General features: G+C 41.1%; 1 long non-coding RNA gene across 1 annotated transcript; it reads right to left on the minus strand.

Moving 5' to 3' along the window:
* Positions 1-3,561: 3,561 nt before the first annotated feature.
* LOC129059293 (uncharacterized) lies at positions 3,562-8,299 on the minus strand. Its single transcript, XR_008525086.1, has 2 exons — positions 8,110-8,299; positions 3,562-3,808 (listed from the first exon to the last, which is right to left on the minus strand). It is a non-coding gene; the product is annotated as an uncharacterized LOC129059293 (long non-coding RNA).
* Positions 8,300-25,569: the final 17,270 nt, after the last annotated feature.

Here is a 25,569-nt window from a genome sequence, read left to right on the forward strand (position 1 = left end):
AATGAAATATGACAGAGAAGGCTGGGCACAGTGGCTCATGCCTGTAATCCCAGCACTTTGGGAGGTTGAGGCGGATGGATCACCTGAGGTCAGGAGTTTGAGACCAGCCTGGCCAACATGTTGAAACCCCATCTCTACTAAAAATACAAAAAATTAGCCGGGCGTGGTAGCAGGCGCCTGTAATCCCAGCTACTTGGGAGGCCGAGGCAGGAGAATCACTTGAACCTGGGACGCGGAGGTTGTAGTGAGCCGAGATTGCACCACCTCACTCCAGCCTGGGCAACAAGAGTGAAGCTCCATCTCAAAAAAAAAACAAAAAAAACAAAAAAAACATATATATATATAAATAAATGACAGAGAATTTTCCACTGTGGTGAAATCTGAGGACCAGGACCTGGGCCCAAGGGGATATTCGACAGAGCATAGTTTAGAGCTGTACTGTCCATTATGGTGGTCACTAGCTACCTGTGACTGCTGAGCATTTTTAGGTGGGCTAGTCTGAATTGAGACGTGCGGAAAATGTAAAACGCTCACCAAATTTCCAAAACTTAGTACAAAAAAAGTTTAAAAGAACCCTCATTTTTGATTGATTTAATTTCAGAATTAATTTTTACATATTGAAATAATATTTTTGATATGTTGGGTGAAATAAAATGTATTAAAATTAATATTTTTTAACTTTTAAGTTGAGGGGCACATGTGCAGGATGTGCAGGTTTGTTACATAGATAAGCGTGTCTCACTAGGGTTTGTTGTATAGATTATTTCATCACCCAGGTATTAAGCCTAATATCCATTAGTTATTTTTTCTGATCCTTTCCCTCCTCCCACCCTGTACACTTTAATAGGCCCCAGTGTGTGTTGTTCCCCTCTATGTGTCCATGTGTTCTTATCATTAAAATTAATTTTAATAGTTAATATTTATTTATTTGTTGAGATAGAGTCTTGCTCTGTCACCAGGCTGGAGTGCAGTGGTATGATCTCCGCTCACTGCAAGCTCCGCCTCCCGGATTCGAGTGATTCTCCTGCCTCAGACTCCCAAATAGCTGGGACTATAGGCGCGTACCAGCACCCCAGGCTAATTTTTGTATTTTTAGTAGAGACGGGGTTTCACCATGTTGACCAGGATGGCCTCAATCTCTTGACCTCATGATCCGCCCCCTCGGCCTCCCAAAGTTCTGGGACTATAGGCATGAGCCACAGCCCCTGGCCTTAATAGTTAATTTTTAACGTGGCTTTTAAAAGTTCTTAGATGTGGCTACTAGAACATTTTTCATTACATGTATAGATTTACTTTATATATCTACTGTACAGCACTGGTTTAGAGGTGAAGAGTGTGGGCTCTGGAGATAGTCTATCTAGATTTGAACCCTGGCTGCGAATCACTGGCTGTGTGACCCCTGGCAAAGTGGCTTTCAGACCTTCCACAGAGACCCACTGTAATCATTTCATTTTATAACATTTTACACTCACATACACATAGAGATAAAACGGATGAAATAATACCCTTACCACATGTGATGCATTCTGATATGTTCTGTTTCATTTCATTCCCCTCCCGCCTCCTATAGTCTTTCCTCTCTCATCTATTTATTTAAAACAATGCTTGTCACGACCTCCTGAATTAATTTCAAAACCCAGAAATGGGTCACAAACTCTGGTTTGAAATTCCAGTCTTAACCTTTCTGTGTTAACTCTCATCTGTAAAATGGAACAAACACTTCCATGATCTCTTAAAGTCATTTTGAGACTATATGTAAGATAGTGTATGTAAAGCCCTTAGAACAATACCTGGTATATAATGAAACGCTTGATGAATGGAAGAAAGTATTATTATTCCAAATGGGTCTTCAGTTTTCCCTGGAACACTTAGCAGTGTCTGTTACATAGGAAAACACACTAAATATTAGCTGCTCTTCTTATTGATGTTGTTTTAAATAGACCTGCAAGTTTCATACTATTTTTTTTACCCCCAAAGAGAAGTCACTTGGCGTGAGCAAATGCAGCGTTTCCATAGTGGGAAAAGAGACTTCCAGCCTCCTTGTATGTTGCTTTATAAGATCTCTTAAGTTGTTTTTCCCTGTGTGTGTTCTCTCTTCTCTATGTAGGCTGTAAATTCTCAGCAGACAAACTTTGTGCCATCTGTTGTCTTGGATCCCCCTCCGTCATACCCAGGACACAAAGGGAACATTTGTAGCACAGGCTTTGGAGCCACAAAATCTGGGGTTCACACCCTAGCTGTGCTACTCAGTGTGTTCTTTGACTTTCATCTTCCTCCAAAACGAAGGCCTTGTGGCCTCTGAATCCTCATCTGTGACACAGGAATAATGATACCCTCCTCTCAGCTCTGCCATGAAGCTTAAATGGCAGCCGGGCATGACGGTTCATGCCTGTAATCCCAGCACTTTGGGAGGCCAAGGCAGGAGGATTACTTGAGGCCAGAGTTTGAGACCAGCCTGGGCAATAAAGTGAGACCTTTTCTCTACCAAAATAAATAAATAAATAAATAAATAAATAAATAAATAAATGAATAAAAATAAAAATAAAAATACAAATTAGCCGAGCTTGGTGGTGCACACTTGTGATCCCAGCTACATGGGAAGCTGAGGCAGGAAGATTACTTGATGATCCCAGGAGGTTGAGGCCACAGTGAGCTATGATTGCACCACTGCACTCCAGCCTGGGCAATAGAGCCGAGACCCTGTCTCAAAACAACAAAAAAAATAGACATAAAAAATTAAATGGCATATTGTACACACTGAGACTTCTACAGAGCTGGATGCAGGAAGTGGAGGTCATGGTTGTTGCTGCATGATTTTTATGGTATGAGCTTGGTAAGGGCTGATTAGATCCCAAATTCCCTGGTGTCACTCCTGGTGTACAATCAAGGCACCTCGGATTCAAAGCACTTCATCCTGATGCTTTGCACATTGGCCAACCCTCTTAGAACTCACCATGTACTACTTCTGGAATTATGAGAATATACACAAAGGTCATATGCCTTGAACAGAGCTTCCTGGAGATGAAATTTTTCATTGCATTGGGCCCAACTGCTCATATTTGCACTTGCTTAGGCAGAAAAGGAAGGTGGTTTGAAACCATCCTGGGCAACTTCCTGTAGCCACTGAGCCCCTGAACTGGAGTGCATTTGGTGTGACAGGGTTGCCCACAGAGCTAATGGGTCTGCCTCCAGGGTCCTGTTTACCAGCAAGGGAAACTCTGTGTTCTCCGCTGACATTGTCCTTCAGCTGTGGGCCGACAACAGGCCCAGCAACTCATGTCAACCCTCCAGTCTCAGTTCCTCCATTGGTCAAAAAAAGAGCTGGGAGGGTTGTTATAAGGTTTTGAAGCAACTCAATCCCATGTGTCTTTAATTCACTGTTGCCATGCTGTGGGGCTGTGCCAGGCTATGGAGAGGACAATGAGCAAGATGGACAGAATGTTCCTCTCATGGGGCTCATCATCTAGGGTGTTTTAATCCACTCCTCTTCACCCCAGTGGAAGGATTCCCACCCTAGGGCTATGGAGATGACTGAATGCATAACACCGGACACTGGACAAATAGCATCAACAGCATTTTATTAGTCATATATACTCATCTATGGGGTTGTAGTTGGCAAAAGAGTGAACAACCAGGGTCTGTGAGAGGTGGGCTTTGTAGTATCAAGAAGGTGTGGTGCCCCTTGGTTCCCATAGGAGGATATGATTGGCTTATTTGAATAATTCCATGGGCTGGCCAGGAACTGGAAGCTACTACTCAGGAATCAGGAAGAACAGCATCTGGTCTCTCTTGATCAGTAGGACCTTACCTGTGGGGGCAGAGTTGGGAGAGTAATTTGTGATTGGTCATTTGAAGCCCTCCTGGTTTCAGATGTCAAAGGGGCACATAATATTGGACCTTAATTTTAAGCCTAACATTGTATAGAGGAGGAAACACATAAAACAAGTCTTTATAATGCAGTGTGATGCTGGTTTTGGAGGGGAGAGCACATCTAACTCCAAGTTCAGGAGGAGTTTGGAGAGAAGATTCCTGGTTTGGTCAGAGGACAGGGGCTGGGTCAAAAAGTACTTCACCTGTACAGGGGGTGATGTCAGAGCCTCAAACTGCCTTGTGCTATGAAGTATCTTATAAAGTGTGTGCCACAGAGCAGCTGCTGTCTAAGTATTTCCATCTCTTTCCTCCCCATTTTCATCTCCATTGCATTTCATCTTCCTCCCACTTGCACATTCATCTTTCATGCCAGGCTTCCTGGATCACCTGTTCTTAAAGTGTGATTCTTGGACCAGTAACATCATTTTCTTCTGAGAACTTGTAAGAAAGGCAGATTCTTGGGTCCCATCCTAGATCTATTGGGTTCAGAAACTCTGGGGATGGGGTCCAGTAGTCTGAACTTTGACAAGTCCTGCAGATAATTGTGATGAGGGCCAAAGCCTGCCCTGGATGACTCCATATTTGTTCAATGGATATGGCCCTCTCCACCTGTTGCAAACCCTCCTCTGCTTGGAATGCTTTATGCTGACAGGCTTGCTACCCTTGGCGTAATTCAAGGTCCTGAACAAAGGTCATTTCTCAATGCAGCCTTTCATAATGGCCTTCGTTAAATGTATCTCCCCCTGCCCCTTAGGCTTCTGCAACCCATGATATTTCCATTATAAGACCCTGCATCCTCTTCTTTGTACTCAGCTATTTGTCTAGTTGGTGTGGTGTGTAGAGTATGACCTTCGACTAGATGAATTTGAGTTCTGGGTTTGTGTCCTGTTTCTACTACTTACCAGCTATGTAACCTTGAGTGGGGCACCAAAGTTTCTGAACTTAGCTTAGTTATCTGTAAAATGGATATCATGACAACAGCTACCTCCTAGGTTTGTCATAAGGATTAAATGAAATGTTGAACTGAAGGTATTTGCATCATCTGGCATTTAGTTAGTGCCCAATAAATGTTAGTGATTATTATTGTGTTTCTAGGGTTTGCATCCCATCTTTACCATCTATTAGCTATGAGGGCTAAGAAAGTTACCTTCTTCCTGTCTCAGGTTCCTCATCTGTGAAGTGGGGATAATAATAGTAAAAGAATTCTTGTAAGAACTAAATGAGATGATGAATTCAAAGTGTAGGCACAAAGGGATTACACAGTAAAGGTTAACTAGTACTATTATAATCCATAGTCCTTTTATGGAAACTACTTCTTGGCGCCCTACCATACTATCACTTGGGAAGTGCAGCTGAGATAGAAAGATTTGTCTTAAGGAGTTGGGTGCTACCAGTCCATAAGGAGCCCCACCTCACTGGGGAAGTGCCTCTAGGCATCTGTTCTTGTCTTTTATCTTTCCTTCTCCTTTAGTGTCTCTGTGTCTCCATAGAGAATGCTCTGGCGAGGTCAGTTGCTTACAATTTTAAGCAATACACTTTTTTTAAGTTGGATTTTAAACAAAAGAGCATCTTCGGAGTTTGTTTCTCTTCTCCTCCCCTCCTGCTGCCCCCCTCCTTCCCCTGGGCATCTGGAGCTTACAGGAGTTCATGCATTTTAATTAGAAGAGAAATCCACTGATAAGGTGGGAACATTCATCTACCTCAGGCAAGCCTGAGATGCTTCAGACCCACAGATACCTTGACTCAGTGTGGGGGAGGCTCCATCTACCCATCTCTAAGCTGCCTGCCTTCTCCAGAGGAATGATTTTAAAGTAATTGTCTTGCATCTTGGGCTGCATATAAAAAGTTAGTCTTCATTGGCCAGGTGCGGTGGCTCACGCCTGTAATCCCAGCACTTTGGGAGGCCGAGGCGGGTAGATCACGAGGTCAGGAAATCGAGACCATCCTGGCTAACACGGTGAAACTCCGTCTCTACTAAAAATACAAAAAATTAGCCGGGTGTGGTGGCGGGCGCCTGTAGTCCCAGCTACTCGGGAGACTGAGGCAGGAGAATGGCGTGAACCCGGGAGGCGGAGCTTGCAGTGAGCCGAGACCGCGCCACTGTACTCCAGCCTGCGTGACAGACTGAGACTCCATCTCAAAAAAAAGAAAAAAAAAAAAGTTAGTCTTCATTGTTCAGGGTTCAGGTTTCTTTCTGTGTGCTTACTCTGTCAACGTCTTATTATGATTTTTTTTTTTAAAATTAGCCACTCCTGTGAGAAGGAAAGAGAAGGTCGCACTTATTTATGGAATGTCTACTCTGTACCAAGCTCTCTACCAGCTTGACAAATGCTCCTTAACTTGATCTTTACCCAACCTTAACAAGTGGTTTGTGTTATGCCCATTTTGTAGATGAAAAGACTGAGGTCCAAAGAGGGTGTGCAGGGAAGGGCATGCTATTGGCAAAGCAATGAAGAAGGTGATGCTTTTCTGATTTGTGCCTCCCTCTTTGGGCCCATCTCCAGCTTCCCAGTGTTGTTCTGTCATCTAAGACTACTTATGGCCGGTGCCTAGGCCTGCTCTCCCCAGCAGTGGACCACATTTTAGTCCTCTGAATTTTCATTAAAACTTGCCTGTTCTTGGTTTCATTTATTCAACCTCATAGGTTTTTCAAAGCTAATCTTATAAATGAATCCCAGGTAGAGTGCTGATGGCTTAATATGAATTATCTTGTATGAAATTATTATCTCTCCTGAAAACTCTGTACTTTGGCTTTTATAATGCTGTTTACCAGCAATGAAAGGGATGAGGAAATAGAGGTTTAGAGTTGGAGGGTCACCTGGGCTAGTTGGCCACCATTTATCAGAGCGGGGGCACCATCCTTGGACTCTGGCATAGAGTGTGGTGGCTTTAATCTCGGGTTGTGAATGCTGTTGGAGTATGGGGTATTGTGGCTAAGACTTCAGGAAATGTATTTTCAGGTAGATGGGAGGGGAGGTGGTGGTGGTAGAGGGTGTCATAGTCCCTGCGTGGTTAACTCTGACCCTATCTGAGCTGCTTTTCCAGCTCTGCCTGCTTTGTTTTCTACTATGAGCCTGTGGTGATCCCTTTATGCCGTCTGGTGTTTTAGTAAAATGGGAGATGTGGGGGAAGACTTCCCTCTCCTGGTACACCCCATAGGGTGTATAAAGGCAACCTTTCCCAGAGATGCTGCTCTGCACATGCTGGCTTGGAAACTGACTTCACTTATTTAGCTGATCATCAAATCTCCTTTCCCTACCCTAGCCTCTAATACACTGTGACCCTTTGAGTTCTACATCAATGCACCATCTGCATTTGGCATGGGGTATGGCAGATTTCTTCCAAGGACTGCCATGGCTTTCTGGTATTTCCTTATGCTTGTTGCTACTTGCAGATTTCTTTCTAGTAAGTGCAGATTACCTGACACCTGCACTGTATGCTAACGACTAATTAGAGCATAACCACACTATCGCAGAGCTGTGCGCCTTCTCAAGCTGAAAGCCAAGGTTTAAATCCTCTCTTGGCTGTAATTTCAATGGTGCATGCAGTGGGTTTTATGAGGGCATTCTGTTTAAGTATCACATCCCAGCCAGGCCTATCTTGCGATTTCGGCCCTTAGCATCTTCAGTATGCTAAGTCCTGGGAGGCATCTGACAGGGGAGAATTGTTCCTGCTTGTTGAATCTGGAGTTCAGCCACAGTTTGGAAAGGTCACTGACAGGCATAAGGCAACTCAGGGGGATAAAGGGTAGTTCCCTTGGCTGCGCATGGAGGCACATGGCCACTGGATTAACTCTCACCTCAGGGAGGTCTCCACGGCTGGTTATCTTTCCTAGCCTGACCTCAGTGGATTTTTCTCTTAGTACTTCATCCTTCCTCTCCCTCCTTGCCTCCTCCCCCTTCAAGATTGCCCACTCTATTTATTTAGTCAACAAATATTTGTGGAGCGTGTACTGTGGGCCTGGCACCATTTTGAAGCTGGGGATACAAAAGTGAACAAGCTAGAGAAGGTCCCTGACTTCACTGAGCTTATTCTATAGTTGGTGATGAGGGAATAAAATAAATTAAAACATATTATTTGAGGGAATGGAGGAAACATAAGACAGGTAAGGAGTGTTGCAGGGAGGGGGCTGCTCTGTTGGATAGGATGACTGGTCAGGGAAGCTTCTTTGATGAGGTGACATTTGAGAAGAGACATAAGTAAAGCAAGAGCAAAGACCATCTGGTTTGTTTCACTCACCAGTGTCCCCAAGTCACTGGAAAAAGGCTCAATAAATATCTATGAAATGGGGAAATGAAGGAATAAATGAACGCACAGAAGAAAATGGAATTTACATCTGTAGTTTTTCTTCTTGTGTCGTTCTAGCTCCCCCAGGATGGGCACCAGTCCACTTTGCTTTGAAAAGCTCCCCTTGCTCTGTTGACATCAGGGTGACACTGTGACAGGAGGATGGTGGGAAATGGAACTTTGGACTTGTGGCTGAATGACCTGGATTTTGTTTCCATGGTGATTTACCATACCTTTGCCTTAGTGTCTTCATCTGTGAAGTGGAGTAGTAGTTTGATGACTGATTCCATACAGTATTGTATGGCAATGGAAAAAGCAATAAATTAATGAATAAACACATAAATACATACATAGATATGGAAATAAAGAACACCTAATAAGTTGGGAACTTCTACCACACCAGTTGCTTTGTTATTGTTTGATTTTTATAACAACCCCACGATATTGGTACCATTAAAAATCCCGTTATACAGATGAGAAAATGGTAGCTCTAAAGAGTTAAGTAATTTCTTCAAGGTGTAAATGAAAAGGCCAGAATTCAAACTCAGTACTGTCTGATTCTGGAGTCTGAGCTTTTAGCAGCATTTGAGTCCTGCCTCTCTGCCTGGAAATGTCTTTATGCTGTCTTACTCTCTATAGTTCATTCTCTACAGCTTAAATAGAAAGATACTCTTTTTTTTTTTTTTTTTTTTTTAAGATGAGGTTCTTCCACTGTTGCCCAGGCTGGAGTGCAGTGGCATGATCATGGCTCATTGCAGCCTCGACTTCTTGGACTCAAGCAATCCTCCCACCTCAGCCTTCCGTGTAGCTGGGGCCTCAGGTACATGTCACCATGCCTGGCTAATTATAATATATATATTTATATATATTATATTTTTTGTAGAGACAAGGTCTTGCTGTGTTGCTCAGGCTGGTCTTGAACGCCTGTGCTCAAGCAGTTCTCTTGCCTCTGCCTTTCAAAGTGCTGGGATTACAGGTGAGAGCCACCATGATTCATTAAATATGTTCTTTAAGTAGATTTCTTCAACAGTGGCAATTAATAATTTAGTAATAACGTTAATGAAGTGAAACAACACTGGTATGTTTTTTCCCTGGGATTCTCCCTAACTGCTTCACTAGCTTATTTGATTTGCTAATATAAGTATTTATGGAATGGAAAAGACTTCCCATGACACATTCAGAAAACAGAGAGAGCAGGTCATTTATCTTTATGTTGCTTTAAAGACTGCCATTTGGAAGAATGAAGAACATCAGATCTGCTCTCTCACCCCCTAGACCAAACTTTCTAACTCAGTCTCTCATGAAGGGACACCATCTGGCAGTTCTTTTTTTTTTTTTGCTTAAATGTGAAGGCTTAGTGGATGCCTGATTCCCATTTCATTATTATTAATGTGCATTCAATATTTAGCAGTATTTTGTAAACAGTTTAGGAGTTAGGTCTCAATTCACCTTGTGATCTGAGAGGAAGACTGATTTGACTCCCATTTGCAGAAGAGAAAACAGATTGGTGACATCTTAAATGAATGTTTCTTGAAGAGTTGTCTGTGGACCTCCCATATCCAAATTGGCTGAGTAACTTATTAAAATGCAGACTCCTAAAATCCACTGCATACTCATGAAATCAGAAGCTCTGTGGGTGGAGTCCCCCAAGGTACATTCGTAACAAGTGCCCCAGGTGATTTTAATGTTCACTAAAGCTGAAGAATTAGAATTCATATCAAGATTTACTTGTACAGCTTTTAACAGATGATCCTGAGGGATGATTCTGGAGTATGTCCAGGAAGAATGACCAGGACTGTGAGAGGGACTCCAAACTCAAATGTCTGGGTGTTAGTTTAAAGAATTTTTGGTGTTTACCCTGGAGAAGAGAAGATTTGCCTTCTTTAAATATTTGAAGGGCTGCCATGTGGGAAGGATTAGACTTGTTCTGTGTAGTTCTAGAAAACAGAGCTAGGACCAGGGAGTCAGTGGAACTTATAGTTATTCAAATTTCAGCTCATCATAAGCAAGAACCTGCTAACGCTCAGAGTAGCCTGAGCATAGAAAAGGTTGCTTTTGGAGGTTTAAGTTCTCCGTCAGTCACTGAAGATGTACAAGTTGGACATGAATTATTGGGTTGGATACAGAAGGAATTAGTGTACATATAGAAAAAGGTTAGCTTTTAACAAGGTATTATACTTTCTAATGCTGAGATTTTATTGTTTTATAATTCCTTTCTTTCCTTTTGAAAAGTTGTAATAAGGTGTATATGTGCCTACACACTCATATGCATGTGTATGTGTATACTCTCTGTCTCTCTCTCTCTCTCACACACACATACACACTTGTGGGTGTACCTTAAGGGGAATTATGATTTACTTTGGGGAAAAATTAGAAGTTAATTTATTCATTATTCAACAAATACTTTTTCAGTGCTTCCAGTATATCAATTGCTGTGCTGGACACTGGCGATTCAGAATTGCCTAAGATGTGGTTCTTGCCCAGAAAGAGATCTCAGTCTAGTGGAGGAGACTGGCTTGTAAACAGAAAAATTATAATGACCCATGGCAAATGCAATGAGAGCAGCAGGTATAGAGTATCATAGAGCACTAAGAAGGGGAACTTACCCAGCCTGTGGATGTGTGGAGCAAAGAGGAGTCAGGGTAGGATTCAGAGGAGACGGGTATGACTTTGACCACTGAGGGTGATGTGGGGTGGCCAAGTAGAAGGAAGACAATGAATAAAGACAAATCACTGGGAGATGAGTGGAAATGTTGAGAAAGCCTGTGCTTTTGGAGATATGAGTGTGAGACTATGCAGGTGAGAAACAAGGCTGAGTGTAGAGGTCCCATGTCACCAAGGGCCTGGTGTCCCATGCTAAGAAATGTTGCCTCTATCCTGTAGGAGGTGGGCATTCCTTGAGAACTTTCAACAGTGAAGTGATATGGAGTCATCCGCTCATAAGGAAGATCACTCTGGTGACATTTTGGAATTGCATTATCAGTGTAACGTGATTTTGAGCAAACGTTGAGATAGCACTTATGATCTCATTGGCTGATAACCATGGTACAGTGGAGTGACATCAGAAAGGATCTGTGAACTCAGAAGGCACAAATATCGTTGCCTCACAAACTCCTCTTATCTGGAGTACCTGCTTCTTGATGTTTTCCCCAACTTTCTGCCATGCTTCCTCATCACCACTACTAATGACCTAGTGACTCATGAAGGCCATTTAGCAACTTTGGATGCAGACCTAAAACACAGGGAGCATCCTCAGCATGTTTTCCTTAATTCCAAGCACTGTATTGGTACCATCAGATAGATTAACTCTCACCTTAGCGAGGTCTCCACGGCTGGTGCCCAGAATACATATGAACATTTTGCTTTCGTATTCCATAGCTTGATGCCAAGGCATAGAGAAAAGATCACATTTAAAAATTTATTCCAGATATTTTTTCTCTTTTTAAGACCCCAGTATTTTGTATGGATGAGTGGAGATGAAAAATTAACTGAGGAATTCAGATATATGGCGGATTTGCCAGACCCTACTTGCATACATGGGCTCTGTTGGCCGCCTCTTTGTATGCAGACATTGCTGTCAACACCAGCAGAGGAAACATATGAGTGGTGGCAATTCTTTGTTTATTTTGCTTATCAGTAACACACTTGTTGCAAGTAAGTAAGTATGACAAAAGCCCAATTCTTTCCTGCTTCTTTTTGCTTGTGGAGGTGTTTTGTCATGTTGCTAAGTTACCATGCCGAAGGGTTGTACTTTGGGGAATGGAAGTTATTTTAAAACATCTAGTGAACATCCTACCAGAAAACTTCTTCACAGTTTGGTGAGGGTCTGGAGTATGCTGGAGAATAGGGATGGATGAAGAAGGAGCCAAAAGGTATTGGAGCCATATTTTATAGAAACTACAAAAAGCATTCTAATCACAAGGCATAGTTAAAAATTGAGTAAATCACCAAGAAGGAGTTAGGTTAGGAAGCTGGAGTATTTAGCCAAAAAATTGTCAGATGCTATCATGACAATCTCATAAAGTAGACTAGAATAAAGAGAAGAAATGGGTAGTCTTCCTCAAAGAATAAATGGGGATAATTCAGATGCCTGCTGGGCCTTTTGCTTCTTTTCTGCAGGGCCAGTACCTGCTGAGGTATTTAGGATTCCTAAGACGTTTATGCATTCATTTACCAAATAATTATCAAGCTAAACACTTGTAAACTGAAGAATGATGAAGTTCATACATTTGGAAACGAGAGCTTTATTTCTCATAAAGGGTTGCAGCCTGCAGGTGGCCATTTCTGAGAGGCTGGGAAGCATAGCCTCCAGCCAGAAGCTGGAAACAGACACTTCAAGGGAGGGGCAAATGGAACAGGAATGTATGCTGAGCAGGATGGCCAGATACATATATTCAATAACCTATAGGAAGATCTATGAATATTTATGAAAGCAGAAATGTATGCATGTGCAATTGAGCCTCATACCTCATACCTCTTCATTGGACCCAGGTTCAAAAAATGACAGTGTTAGCATAATCCAAGGGGAGAGTTTTTGGCCCCCTGATGTCAAAAAGTGAAGCAGAGGACTGGAAACTCTTACCATGCATCCTCCATCAGCTGGCCAGAACCATTCCATGGTTGGTGGTCTCTTACCAGAAAGAAATGCTGTGTGTTATTTTGTTGAAACCACAAAAGGGAGGGACAAGAGTCAGGTGGTAGGTTGATATCAGTGTTGCTGGAGTCTGTTGACAGGGTTGGTTTCTGTTGAGCGCTTAGAGAAGAAAGCCTAATGCTGCTTAGCAAGGGAGAAGATATAATGAGGCGTGTCTGACTTCCCATCCCATCACGGCCAACAACTCAGTGTTCAAGGCTACTCTGGGGTTCCTTTGGCCAAGAAGGGGTCCATTCAGCCAGCTGGGGGGCTTGGGATTTCATTTTTATTTCTCACACTGGAGATATAGCAACAACAAGACAGATATGGTTCATATTCTAATGGAGTACGTTTTCTGTTTTTGTTAGACATTCTATCTGTTTTTGTCAGGATTCTTTCTGTGTAAGTGACAGAAGCCTGAGTTATACTGGCTTAAGTGAGAAGAGAATGAATGACTCTAGAAACTGGAAAATCCAGCTGGGAAGAACAGGGTTGGAGAAGGTTGTGGTCATACCTAGATTTAGTGGCTCAAATGATGCCAGGGAGACTATCTTTCTCCCACAGTCTCATGGCTTTACTTTCTTTCATATAGTCAGGAAAGATGGTTGCTACCAGATCCAGGCTTGAATGGTCCTAATTTAGGACTCCCTGAAGGCTTGGAGCTTAGATTTTTTTATGGACAATTTGGTGAGCAGGGGCTAGGGAATGAGTGCTACTGATTGGTTAGGGATGAAATCATAAAGGCATAGAAAACAATCCTCATGCACTGAGTCTGCATTTGGGTGGGGCCGCAGGATCAGTTGAGTCATGAGTCAGAAATCCAGGTGGGGTGAATCTGAAAAACATCTCAAAAGAAACCAGTCTTAGGTTCTACAAGAGTGATGTTATCTATAGGAGCATACGACCCCTGAGCAATAAGAGATTATAGAAACTACACCTATCTTGTGACCTCTCATTAGTCTCACAAAGGTGGTTTCAGCACCCAAATAGGGAGGGGATTAGTTTTAGGTCTAATTAGTGCTTCACCATTTGACATCAGAGGGCTGAAAACTCTACCCTGGATCATATTAACACTTCCATTTTTGGGGCATGGGTCCCACGAAGAGGCATGAAGCTCAGTTGCACATGCATTGATTTCTACTTTCATAAATATTCATGGATTCTCCTGTAGCTTGTCATTCTTGCTTTCAGGTTAAACTATAAATGAAATTATTCCCCAAGTTAGCTTGGCTTATGACCAGGAATGACCAAGGACAGTTTGGAGATCAGAAACAATATGGAACCAACTATGTCAGATTTATCTTACTGTCATAATTTTGCAAAGTTGGTTTCAATCTTAGGAATCCTTTAAAGCTTGTTATTGTAAGGCCTACACCAGCACTTTCCAGACATAACTGTTCCTATTTCCTCTTTCCTTGGTCTCACTCAAGTAAAAGTGAATTCCTAGGAGAAGGGCCTCCTAGAATTATCAGGGGCAGAAAATTAACCTTTTCTTTCCTCTTTTTTTTTTAACCAGAAGTTCCAACCTAGGTATAGTGGTTTCATTATGTTTTCTTGACTCATGATAGGACCAATAAAAGCTAATAAAACTACCAAAAGTTTGGCAAGACACAACACAAATAGTGTCATTTTCAAGTGACCCATCAGCAAGTCCTCACTAAGCTGCAGTTATATTTCATAAGCCTTAGTAGGCAAAAGGGAACACAAAGCAGGAAAATGCGGTCCCTTTTCCTCGGTGAGCTTACAATCAATTTAAAGAGAAAAGATACACACGACAGTTGAACGGTGAACTCTAGAACATGATAAATGTATTTGTTAACATCCAGTGATGATGTAATAAAGCACTGAGTTATAGTTATCATCACAGAATAGAATAGTAAAGAATAAGGGGCCAACTGAGCCCATTTCTAAGAGTTTTCATGGTCTATTCTGGCTGGTGTTATGCCTGTGGTCATTAAGGAAGGCTTTCTGGAAAAGATGGAACTTAAAGTGGGTCTTAAAAGATAAACTGAAGAGATTATGTGCAGAGGATAGTGTTCTTCCCTTGTATCAGCCATGATTCACTTAGCTTTCTCCCATATAAGCTTTAGGATACGATGTTATTGCCCTTTATATCAAGAAAGTCACTCAGAAGACCTGAAAGAGCTGGCCACTTTTTGAGAAGAGAGTTTATCAATGTTGAAGAGTAGAGGGGTATTTGGAACATTTAGCATAAGTATATGATTCCCAAACATAAAGATTATTCAAGGAAACTGGGATCTTTTGGGGGCCATTCCTAGCCTTTGAAGTTGATGTTAAAACTTCACAGTTTATAATTAAATTATTAACTTCAAAGTTAATAATTTTCTTCCAAAGTTGTAGAATCAGAGTTGCCATAGCCACTTCCTACAAGGATGACAACCAATATCTGAATATTGCAGTTGACTATTTATGAAATACCAGGCTGTCCCCGTATGGCCCCAAACTAGTCTAAGGATAAATTTCCCATGGAAAAACTGGCTTATATTCAAATCATCTAAAAACTAAGAGCTTACCCTTCAAAGTTTTTATTCTATCCTCAAAGACCCTACATTCCCCAAATTGGATTTTCACAATCTCTGGATGTTCTCAAATTTTATTATGCTCTTCTGAAATTGGGACCCAGGTCGTGCTCAGAAAGTCTACTTCCTTGAGCTGTTCCATGTGATGATCTGAGCTCATGCTAGGGGTGGCGTGTTAATGGCTGAGGTGAATGAGATCTGCCTATTGCCAGGCAGTGACCCAGCTCTTGGGTGATGCCAACACACTTCATTCTTACTCTTCCCATCTTGTGGGAGAATCTCTTTCCTGTTGGATTCTGAATCGATCCTGAACCTCTTGGAGAGGGGCTTCCCTCTGGAGGGTGTCAGCAGTGAGTCCAGAAATGAAGGCTTCCTTCATTTTCAGAAGGACAACTTGCAATAAAATCCAAGAGAAAAACAAGTTTAGAGAAAGATGCATCTTACTCTTGACATCATCCTGAAGTAGATTTGAAACCCAGTTCTTTCAGTAATGAGCTGTATATCCTTAGGTAGCAAATGGCTTTACCTCTTTGAGTTTGGTTTCTTTAGGTGTAAAGTGGATTATTGGTTTAAACAAGATCACTAGAATAATAATAAAATTGTTAGTATCTATGAAGGTTTCTTTGCATCCCGTGTTGCCTGAGGGGCTTCAATCCTGTGATTCTCCTGTGCATAGAGGTATTATTATTGTAATCATTTGATAGATAAGGAAACTGTGATTCAGAAAAGTTAAGCAATTTGCTCAAGGTCACCTGGCTAGTAAAAGGCAGAGTCAGCTTTCCAATCTGGGCAGTCTAACCCCAGAGGCAGTGCTCTTAAAAGCCAATAAGTCGTGTGCCTGGGATAGAGTGGATACTCCACGAATGATAGCAATGAACAATACTTGGGAATAAGTGAAGGCTATGGAGAGACTGGTTGGTCATGGAAATGTGTGAGGTGTTGGTGGGCTTTAGTATTGGGATACGAGTTGGGCAGGAAGACCACCACCCACCTGCCTATCCCAGCCAGACACCCTGTTGCCGTGACTGGCTCTACTCACAGTACTGGGTCTGAGTCAAAGGCAACTTTTTCTAAAGGCTTTGGATCGCATGACAACTTTGTTAGGCTGAGATAAATGCAGGGGCTTTCTGCAGAGGAATCTGTCAAAGGAAAGTTAGTTTCTGGGGAATTAATTGGAATTCCCTTAATGTTCCCCTGACATCGGCCTGAACACTGTGTTCATCCCCAGTAGATTATCATTAATCGGGTGAGCAAGGAGACAGAAACAGCCTCTGATAGCTAATTTATTAACTTCTCCAATTTGAAGGAGTGGAGCAGGCTGAGGTGCTTGGATTTGTTTTGAAGGATTTGGTGTAGAAAGCTCAGTGGTGAATGGTATTACAACCCTGATCTAAATAGAAGGATTAATGATTTCTCTTGGTCTCAACAAAAGTTAGAGCGGGAGTGCTCTTTTCTAATAGGTTTATTGAAGTATAATTGATATACAAAGAAGTTTACATATTTAATGTGTACAATCTGATGAATTTCAAAATATGCAAACGCCAGTGATACCATCACCACAATCAAAGTAATAGATATGTCCAACACCTCTAACCAAAGTTTCTTAGTATCCCTTCAGCTTATTTATGTTTTTTTGATGATAAGAAAAGTTAACATGAGATCTACCCTCTTAACAAATTTTGAAGTGCCCTAAGTTCTATAAATCCACTGTAAAATATAGTGCCTATAATTAGCAATACAGTATTGTGGACTTCAAAATTTATTAAAAGGATATAATTTTTCTGAGATCCATAATTTTTATTACTATTTTTTCTTTCTTAGCTTTGGGTTTCCATTTCCTTTCACAAATCTCCCATAAGAAAATCTCCTAATTGTGTGTTTGTTCTCTTCCAATTGGTGCACTTTGGGGAGACTGGTTTTCCTGTAGCCAGCCACAAGCCATTGTTTTGTGTAGTTGATGTCACTTCTGACACTTTATACTCTTCTATTTTCTCTTCCATGCCTATTCTACCACTCTTTCGTATTCAATGTGGCCTCCAGAGGTTAAGTTGCCTGCGGCTAGTTTCGTACTGCCCAGGATTATTAGGGGGCGTTGGCACTGGTAGACTTAGATTCAAATGCCAATCTAGTCAATTTCTAGCTCTGTGGCTCTTAGCAAGTTACTTAACATCTCTGAGCATTGCTAAGTGGGGATAATCTTAACTACAGCACAGGGTTGCCATGAGGATTAGATGTGGTCCTGTGTGTTATGTCCAGAGCATAGCAGGTACTTCCTGCCTGCTTGTTTCTTCTCCATTTTTCTTCACTGGAGAAGAGAAGGAAGGACTCCATGCTAGGTGTGAGTGAGAATCCTGACTGCGACTTAGCATGGGGCTTAAGGAGTGGCACAAGCTAATGCCTTCTAGAGGCTTGCTCTTGGTAGGCATGTTTCTCTCATTATGCTGGCCTGGAAGAGTTTGCTCGCTTCAGCTCTGGTTAATGGGCCTCAAGCAGTAAGATATTGCATAGAAAAGTCATCAAAACCCTGCTAGACTAGCTTACCCTGCATGATTTTCCAAGATAGAGGTCACTGCTATCTCTTCCCCTGGCCTCCTTATCCACTCACTTCACTCTGTAGATACCTCTTTATTGTCTTTTCTTGAGGTCCAAGTGATTTTGGGGTAAATGTTCACCTATGGTCACTTTTGTATCCCTTTGTTCTACTTCCCTTACTCTCACTGAAGGTGATAGGCTTGTGTTAGGAGTGATTCTGAAGTCAGACTAGTGGGTTTGATATATGATTTAATTTTGCATATTTTAAAACTTTATATAATTGAAATCATTCTATATTTATTATTTTAAAACTTGCTTTTACAACTTGTAGAATATTATGTTTCTGAGGCTTACACATATTGTGTCTTGCATCTTTAATTCCTTTTTTCCCACTACATAATATTCCACTGGATAAATATGCCACACATGATCAACTGTATAGTTGGTAGACATTTAGGTTGTTTCCAGATTTTCTATTACTATGAGTAGTCCTGCTATAAACATGTATTGAGTGTTGGTGCACATTTGCTAGAATTTCCTAAGAGCAGACATCTAAAGTTGGAGCTTGAAAATGATTGAGTTATGGGCTACACCTATTTTCAAATTTATCACCTAATGCCAAATAATATTTTTAAATGATTATAACAAAATTCACTCCCATTAGTGTGGGTAACTAGTCCATTGCTTTATATTCTTGCCACCACTTGATATTGCTAGACTTTTTTTTTTCTTTTTTTTTTTTTGCCATTCTGATGTATGCAAAATAGTATCTTGGGATTTTAGTTTGCATTTCTCCAATTTCTAATGAAGATAAGCATCTTTTCTTATATTTATTAGCCATTTGGATTTTCTCTTCATAAAATGTTCAAGGCTTTTGTCCATTTTACTATTAGAGCACTTGTCTTTTTCTTATTTATTTGCAGGATATTTTTAATATATTCTGCATATTATTTTTTGTTGTTATTACATTTGTTGCAAATAGCATCGCCACATTGGTGGCTTGTCATTTACTCTCTTGATGGTGTCTATTGATGGGAAGTTCTCAATTTTAAAGCAGTCTAGTTTATAAGAAGTAAGAAATCTAACTGAAGCTTAGTGTATTTTAGTGTCTTATGTAAGGCCTTTTTGTAGATGGTAGTTGAGAAAGATTTGAATCCAGATCTGAAAGAAAACATTGATCTCTTTCTACCAGGTTGCACTGTCTCTATGCAGCAGTGTCTACAAAGGTCAGACATAGAATAGAAGTTCATGAAAGTTTTGTTGGATTGCATTTTCAGGTAATTAAAGGGCACTTTATTCCCTGCCCCTACCAGAATGATTGTTCAAATAAAATAAGGTTTTATGATAGAATTTAGACACATCCCTTTATACCTTCTTTCATGTCTAACCTCTTCTTTTTCCCCATGGCAGTAGGATTTTTGTTAAAGCTCTGGTTATATAGCTCATAAAAAACAATTTCACCAAAATTCAGTTAGAATCACTTGTATGTCTCCATGTTGTGTGTAATCCTGGCTGATAACAACCCAGATAAAGAAAAATCAGGTTGTCTCTCTAAATGAGCACAAGGAGATTTGGGCATCTGTTCCTTTTAAACTAAGCATATTTTCAGTGTCATAAAACATTTGATACCGAGCTGGTGAATGAAAATACAAAAGAATTAAGAGTGCAGTGTTTCAGTGAATATCTCCTTAATCACAGAGAATGGGACTTCTTAATTTAAATTCTTGATTAGGCATGTTGGGCGCGGACAGCACCACTCTGATCTCATTAGCCCAAGTGATAATGTACACTAATTATCCCTCTTCCAAAGTCAGGGGCTCATTTATTACCTATATGAATGATCCTTTCTTTCATCCTCAGCATCAGAGTTAAAAATGAACTTGGAAAAGTGATGGAGACGCCCGGGAGGAGTAGGTTAAATGGCTTCAGGTTTCAGAGGAAGGAGCAGAGCCAGACAATTTGTGCTAAAGCCAAGCAAGATAATACTGACTTCTAGGTTTTACCTATGGCTTGAAGTGATGTGCAATCCCTACCATGTTCTTTCTCTCTAGTAAGTTAGTTTCTCCTTGGCCAGTTAACATGAAAATATAATACAAATGCTAAAGTCTATGAAACAACTTAACACTTGGGATTTGGGATGATAGTGATAGAAACATCACTCAACTTGGGGTACCCTGACCTGCTCTACTCCTGACCTCACCCCCTGGCCCCTGTAGCTATCTGAGGTTGGAGCCCTGGAGTTTGATGAGCCATTTTAGTAATACTGTGTGGGTGGTTGGGGAGGGGGAGAAGTGGAACCAGAAAGTATTCCCTATTGCTTCTAAACATGGGGAACCCTGTGAGGCACGTTTGGAGTTCAGCTGAATTCCTTCAGAACGCTAGTGTTATGATCTTAAAGGAGTGATTTCCAAATTGGTTTCTAATACTCTCTACCTTCTCTTCATAGACATGGAATCTTAGAGATGTTCTAATTTTATAACAAAGAAAACCAAAGCTCTTAGGAAAGAAGTTATTTGCCTGGATTATACTTTCAAAAATGTCCTTTTCATCATTTTTAGCACATGATAGGAGTATATATTAGTAAAATTTTTCAAGGGTAGTTCGACATATCTATTAAAACTAAGTAGGTGCATGCACATTGACCAAAAAATCTCACCCAGGAAATCTAGACTATGGAATATTTGCATAACATTTGAAGATATATATGTATGTCCTCTGTGTCCATATAATGATTATATATAATATATATCCATATAATGATTATATATATAATCTCATCTGTATCTACATCTATGTCACCCATGCCACCATCTACATCATCATGTACACCTCTAGAGAGACATGACCTTATTTATGTATTTATTTTTGAGACAGGGTCTTGTTCTGTCCCCGAGGCTGGAGTGTAGTGGTGTCATCTTAGCTCATTGCAACCTCCACCTCCCGGGCTCAAGTGGTCCTTCCACCTCAGCCTCCCAAGTAGCTGGGACGACAGGCATGCACCATCATGCCCAGCTAATTTTTTGTGTTTTTTGTAGAGATGGGGTTCTGCCATGTTGCCCAGGCTGGTCTCGAACTCCTGAGCTTAAGTGATATCCTGCCTTGGCCTTCCAAAGTGCTGAGATTACTGGCGTGAGCCACCCTGCCCAGCCAACCTTATTTTTAATAGAAAGGAAAGTAGAGCCAACTCTAATAACTACCAGTAGGCAATTGGTTGAATAAACAATGGTACATTTCCATAGGGAAATATAAAAATAATGAAAAAGTTTTTGAACTGGCACAAGAAGGTGTCCAAAATTGGCAAATGAGGAAAGCTGGTTTTAGGATTGTATATAAGTGTAGTATCCCATCTGTGTAAAAGACTACACATGTATTAGTATTTATGCCAATGGTTCTTTGTGGTTATTTCCAAGGGAGGGGTGGAATGGAAGCTGGGAAAGAGAGCCAGGGGAACTTCCACTTTATAAAGTATACATTTCAGCATCATTTGGAATCTTGCAATGAGCTGACTTTATGTTGGTAATCAGCAAAAACAGTAACAATAAAAACTCTTGCTATACAGTGCCGGTAAAGATGGGTTCTGCTATCCTGAGGCCAAGCACTGATAGGCTGTCAAAATTGCAACGCAATTGGAAATCACAGCCCTAAGCACACTAAATGGGTCTAACTCAGTGACTGTTAAATAACAGCATTTCTCACAGAGCAAAATTGTCCCAGCTATTAGATAATATCCCTAAAAGAGTTGTGCTCATAGTAGATAGGAGGCATAATCTGTATCAGACACTATTTCAGGTTAATGCAATTCCTCTACTGTTTGCAGTTTAGAGCCCACCTGGTGACAGAGCTCCAGTACGTATGTGTGGATTCATTGGGTTTACTTTTGCGTGTACACGCTGGATTGTAGCACTGTGATACACCCTCCCCCATCTCCTTGTTCATCGAGTCACTTTTTTTTCCTTCTTTGCTTCCTTCCTTGTTTTTTCTCCTCTCTCTCCTTCCTCTTCCCTTCAGCAAACCTTTACCTAGTCTGTGCCATGCACTGAGCTGGGTGTGGTGGGAAATGAAGCTCTCAATTAGGATTCTTGCTCCAAGGAGTTAGTTCATAATCTACCAGGAAAGACTACCATGAAGTGCAAATGATAAATTCTGATAAGGAAGGGGGCTTAAAAGCCAGGTTGGATTAAATGGTTTACAGTGTACAGTCTTTGCTCTGCAGTATATTTTCCCCATGGCCTTGAGAAGGTTACTAAACAACTCTAAGCCTGCTTCTTCATCTGTCATTTGGAAATAATAGTGTGTACCTCACAATAATACTGACAGGAAATAAGGAATGTGGTGCCTTTTTCTTCCCCTTCTTTTCTTCCTTCTCCCCTTTTTTAAAAATATGAGTAATGATGATAAAAGGATGTAAAAGTGCTACGGGAGCAGGAATGGGTGAGCTATGTGGGAAGCGTGGGAAGATACACAAACAGATGTTCAAGCAGGGCACTGGAGGATGAGCAGAACAAATTTTCATGGTAAAGACTAGGGAGGGAGAGGGTCCCAGGTAAAGGGAACATTGTAGGAAGACCCAGAGGCAAGGTACTGAGTCCTGAGGTTGAGGTGAGGGAGGGAGGGTGCTTGAGGCCTTATCTGTGAACTGAGTGTTATCCTACCCCTTCCCCTTCTTCTGGGGGAGCCCTAGTCCCATGTTTACTCTTCAATTTATAATGACAATCAGGAAATGCTTTGATATTAGCTCTAATGAGAATTGAGTTCATTACATTTCTTTTTGTGTGAGGTTTTGCACATAAGGTTCGTCTGTCATTGTGGAATGAAAGTTCTTTTTTCCCTCTTAGAGGAGTTTGAGGCTTCCTAGAACAGGAAGAGTTGGCTCTCCCCTTCCTTTTTTTCCCAGGGAAGAACCTTTCCTACCCACTGAAATCCCATCTCCTAGCAACTGCCTACAGCACTGCAGGGATGAGCCTGACTCTGCTTTTGAACTTCCAAGATCAGGAGAAAGGATATCTTGCAGGCACATCTCTGAGAGACACATGTTTAAGAAAGCCACTAAATCATGGCCCAAGCCAGGATTTTCATTAAAATGTAGTAGGGTGAATACTTTACAAGGAGAGGAAGCAGGTAAAAGATGAACAAGGCAGCTGCTGTCACTCACTTAATGCTCTGTTCACATTCAATATCCCACCCATTTATCACTCACCGTTGGCTATACTTCCTTCCTCCTAGTGGAAACTAGTTTTATGGTTGGGATCAGTAAAGCTCCCCACAAGAAGTCACCACTTGAGGAGTCCCATCAAGATTTATTCTAAGAGGGAGAAGACACACTGTTTGTTACTTCTCCAGTCAAGGACTAAAAGTCAAGTTGATTGATGCCCGTGATGAAATTGCGAAAGAAGTACAATGTGTGCTGTGGTGGTTGTGAGTGTGGAGTCAGAAAGCCTGGGTTTGAACGTTGGCTCTGCAACTTTCTTAATCCGTTGGTGCCTCACTTTTCTGTCTTCAAAATGAAAATAGTGATAGTAATCCAATCAAGGTCTTGATATGAGGATTAATGGAGTAAATACACAGAGCACTCAGCACTCAGCACAGTGCCTGGGATGTGGTAAGTGCTCACTACGTGTTAGCTTTTTTTTTTTTTCTAACTAAAAATGAATGCTGACCTTTGACCAAAATCTAGGGTCTGTGGATCCTTAATTGGGGCTTGGAAGCAGTTGCTGGGAACACACGACTATCTATTATTTATAAGAAAGGCAGTAAATGTGGTAGGCAAGCCAAACAGTGCCAAATGTGACTCTTAACTTTTTCAGCTCATTCAGTCAACACATTTCTGTCCAGTGCCCACTACATACTGGTCACTTGCTATGGTCTGAATGTTAGTTTCCCCACCCCCTCCCCAATTCATATTTTGGAACTTAATACCCGATGTGATGGTTTCAAGAGGTGGGCTTTTGGGAAGTGACTAAGTCATGAGGGCTCAACCCTTATAAATGAGATTAAAAATACCCTTGTAAAAGAGGCTTGGATGAGCTCCCTCACCCATCTTTTCTGCCATGTGAGGACACAGCAACAAGGCACCATCTCTGAAGCAGAGAGTGAGCCCTCACCAGACACTGAATCTGCTGGCATTTTGACCCTGGACTTCCCAACCTCCAGAACTGTGAAGCGTAAATTTCTGTTGTTCATAAATTACCCAGTCTAAGGAATTTTTTAAATAACAGTCTGAATGGACTAAGACATCACTCATCTAGATGCTGAAGTGGTGAGCCATTGACAAGGCCCTCTTGCCATATGCTGGCTGTGTAATCTTGGATGTTATTTACCCTCTCTGAGCTTTACTTTCCACATCTGTGAAATGGAACTGTTAATAATAGCTGCTTCATAAGGTGATAGCTATTGTTGGTAGTTACCCATTACTTATACAATTGGGTAGGGATAGATCTTATATCACTCCAGCTGAATATAGGAGCAAACACACTATAACTACGTATAGTAACGAATGCATTAACTAGGTGATGGGGGTAGAGGATATTTTTCATCCTGGTATTTAGGCTTTCATGAACCAACTTATTCTTTGACTGTAAGCTAACATACCTTATTCATTAATTACTTGCCATAGTTAGCTTCTTGACCCTGAAAAGCACCAGGATCTCTCTCGGTCATCATGTCACCCAAACTCCTTTGCCAATTATGACTTTGAAAACTTTTCTGACGCTAGAGAGATTTTATTTTTCAAATATTTCAATAACTTGAGGTTTGTTGTAGGGTCCCAGGAAAAGAAATAAGCCATAACTTTGTCCTGTACTTTCTCCACCTATTCTAGTTGTTTTATGAGTCCTTACTCTAATTTGTTGGCTTTTTTTCCCTGCTTCTGTGCTCTCTTGACAATTTGCTTGCACCTTTACTAGAACGCTCACTCCATCTTGTCCTTGATTATAGTTACCTGCTTACTGTATCTGTATATATATTTGTTGCCTCACTGCTTATAACATTTATAACATACATGAATATATAAATTCATATTTATTGAGGATTCACTGTGCCTGGGACACTGTGCAATGTGCTTTAGATACATTATCTTCTATTATTATTTTTTATATTCTCCACTTTAAAACTTTTAATTAAAAAGTGAACTTTAATGTCAAAAATGCAAACTTGGGGAGGGCAGAAAGATCACACACAAGGCCATCGCTTCACACTTGGAAGGTTGCACAGTGGCCAGGCAGGTGCTCCTCAGTTCCCAGGCGGTGCGGGGGGTGGGCCAGAGGTGCTCCTCACTTCCCAGATGGTGCAGCGGCTGGGCAGAGGTGCTTCTCACTTCCCAGACAGGGCGGCGGCCAGGGAGAGGCAGTTCTCACATCCCAGACGGTGGGGCATTATCTTCTATAATTATCATCCCCATTTTACAGATGAGGGAATGGAGACCTAGAAACATAAAGTATTTTTTTTTTGTAAATTTGCTTTTTTGTGTGTGTGTGTGTTTTTTTGTAAGTATTTTTTTTTTTTTTTTGTAAATTTGCTTAAATTCCTTCTAGATTCTGGATATTAGACCTTTGTCAGATGAATATATTGCAAAATTTTTCTCCCATTTGATAGGTTGTCTGTTTGCTCTGATGATAGTTTCTTTTGCTGTGCAGAAGCTCTTTAGTTTAATTATATGCCATTTGTCAATTTTTGCTATTGTTGCAGTTGCTTTTGGCAATTTCATCATAA

The sequence above is a fragment of the Pongo abelii genome, chromosome 4, assembly GCF_028885655.2.
Source record: "Pongo abelii isolate AG06213 chromosome 4, NHGRI_mPonAbe1-v2.0_pri, whole genome shotgun sequence".
Lineage (NCBI taxonomy): Eukaryota > Metazoa > Chordata > Mammalia > Primates > Hominidae > Pongo > Pongo abelii.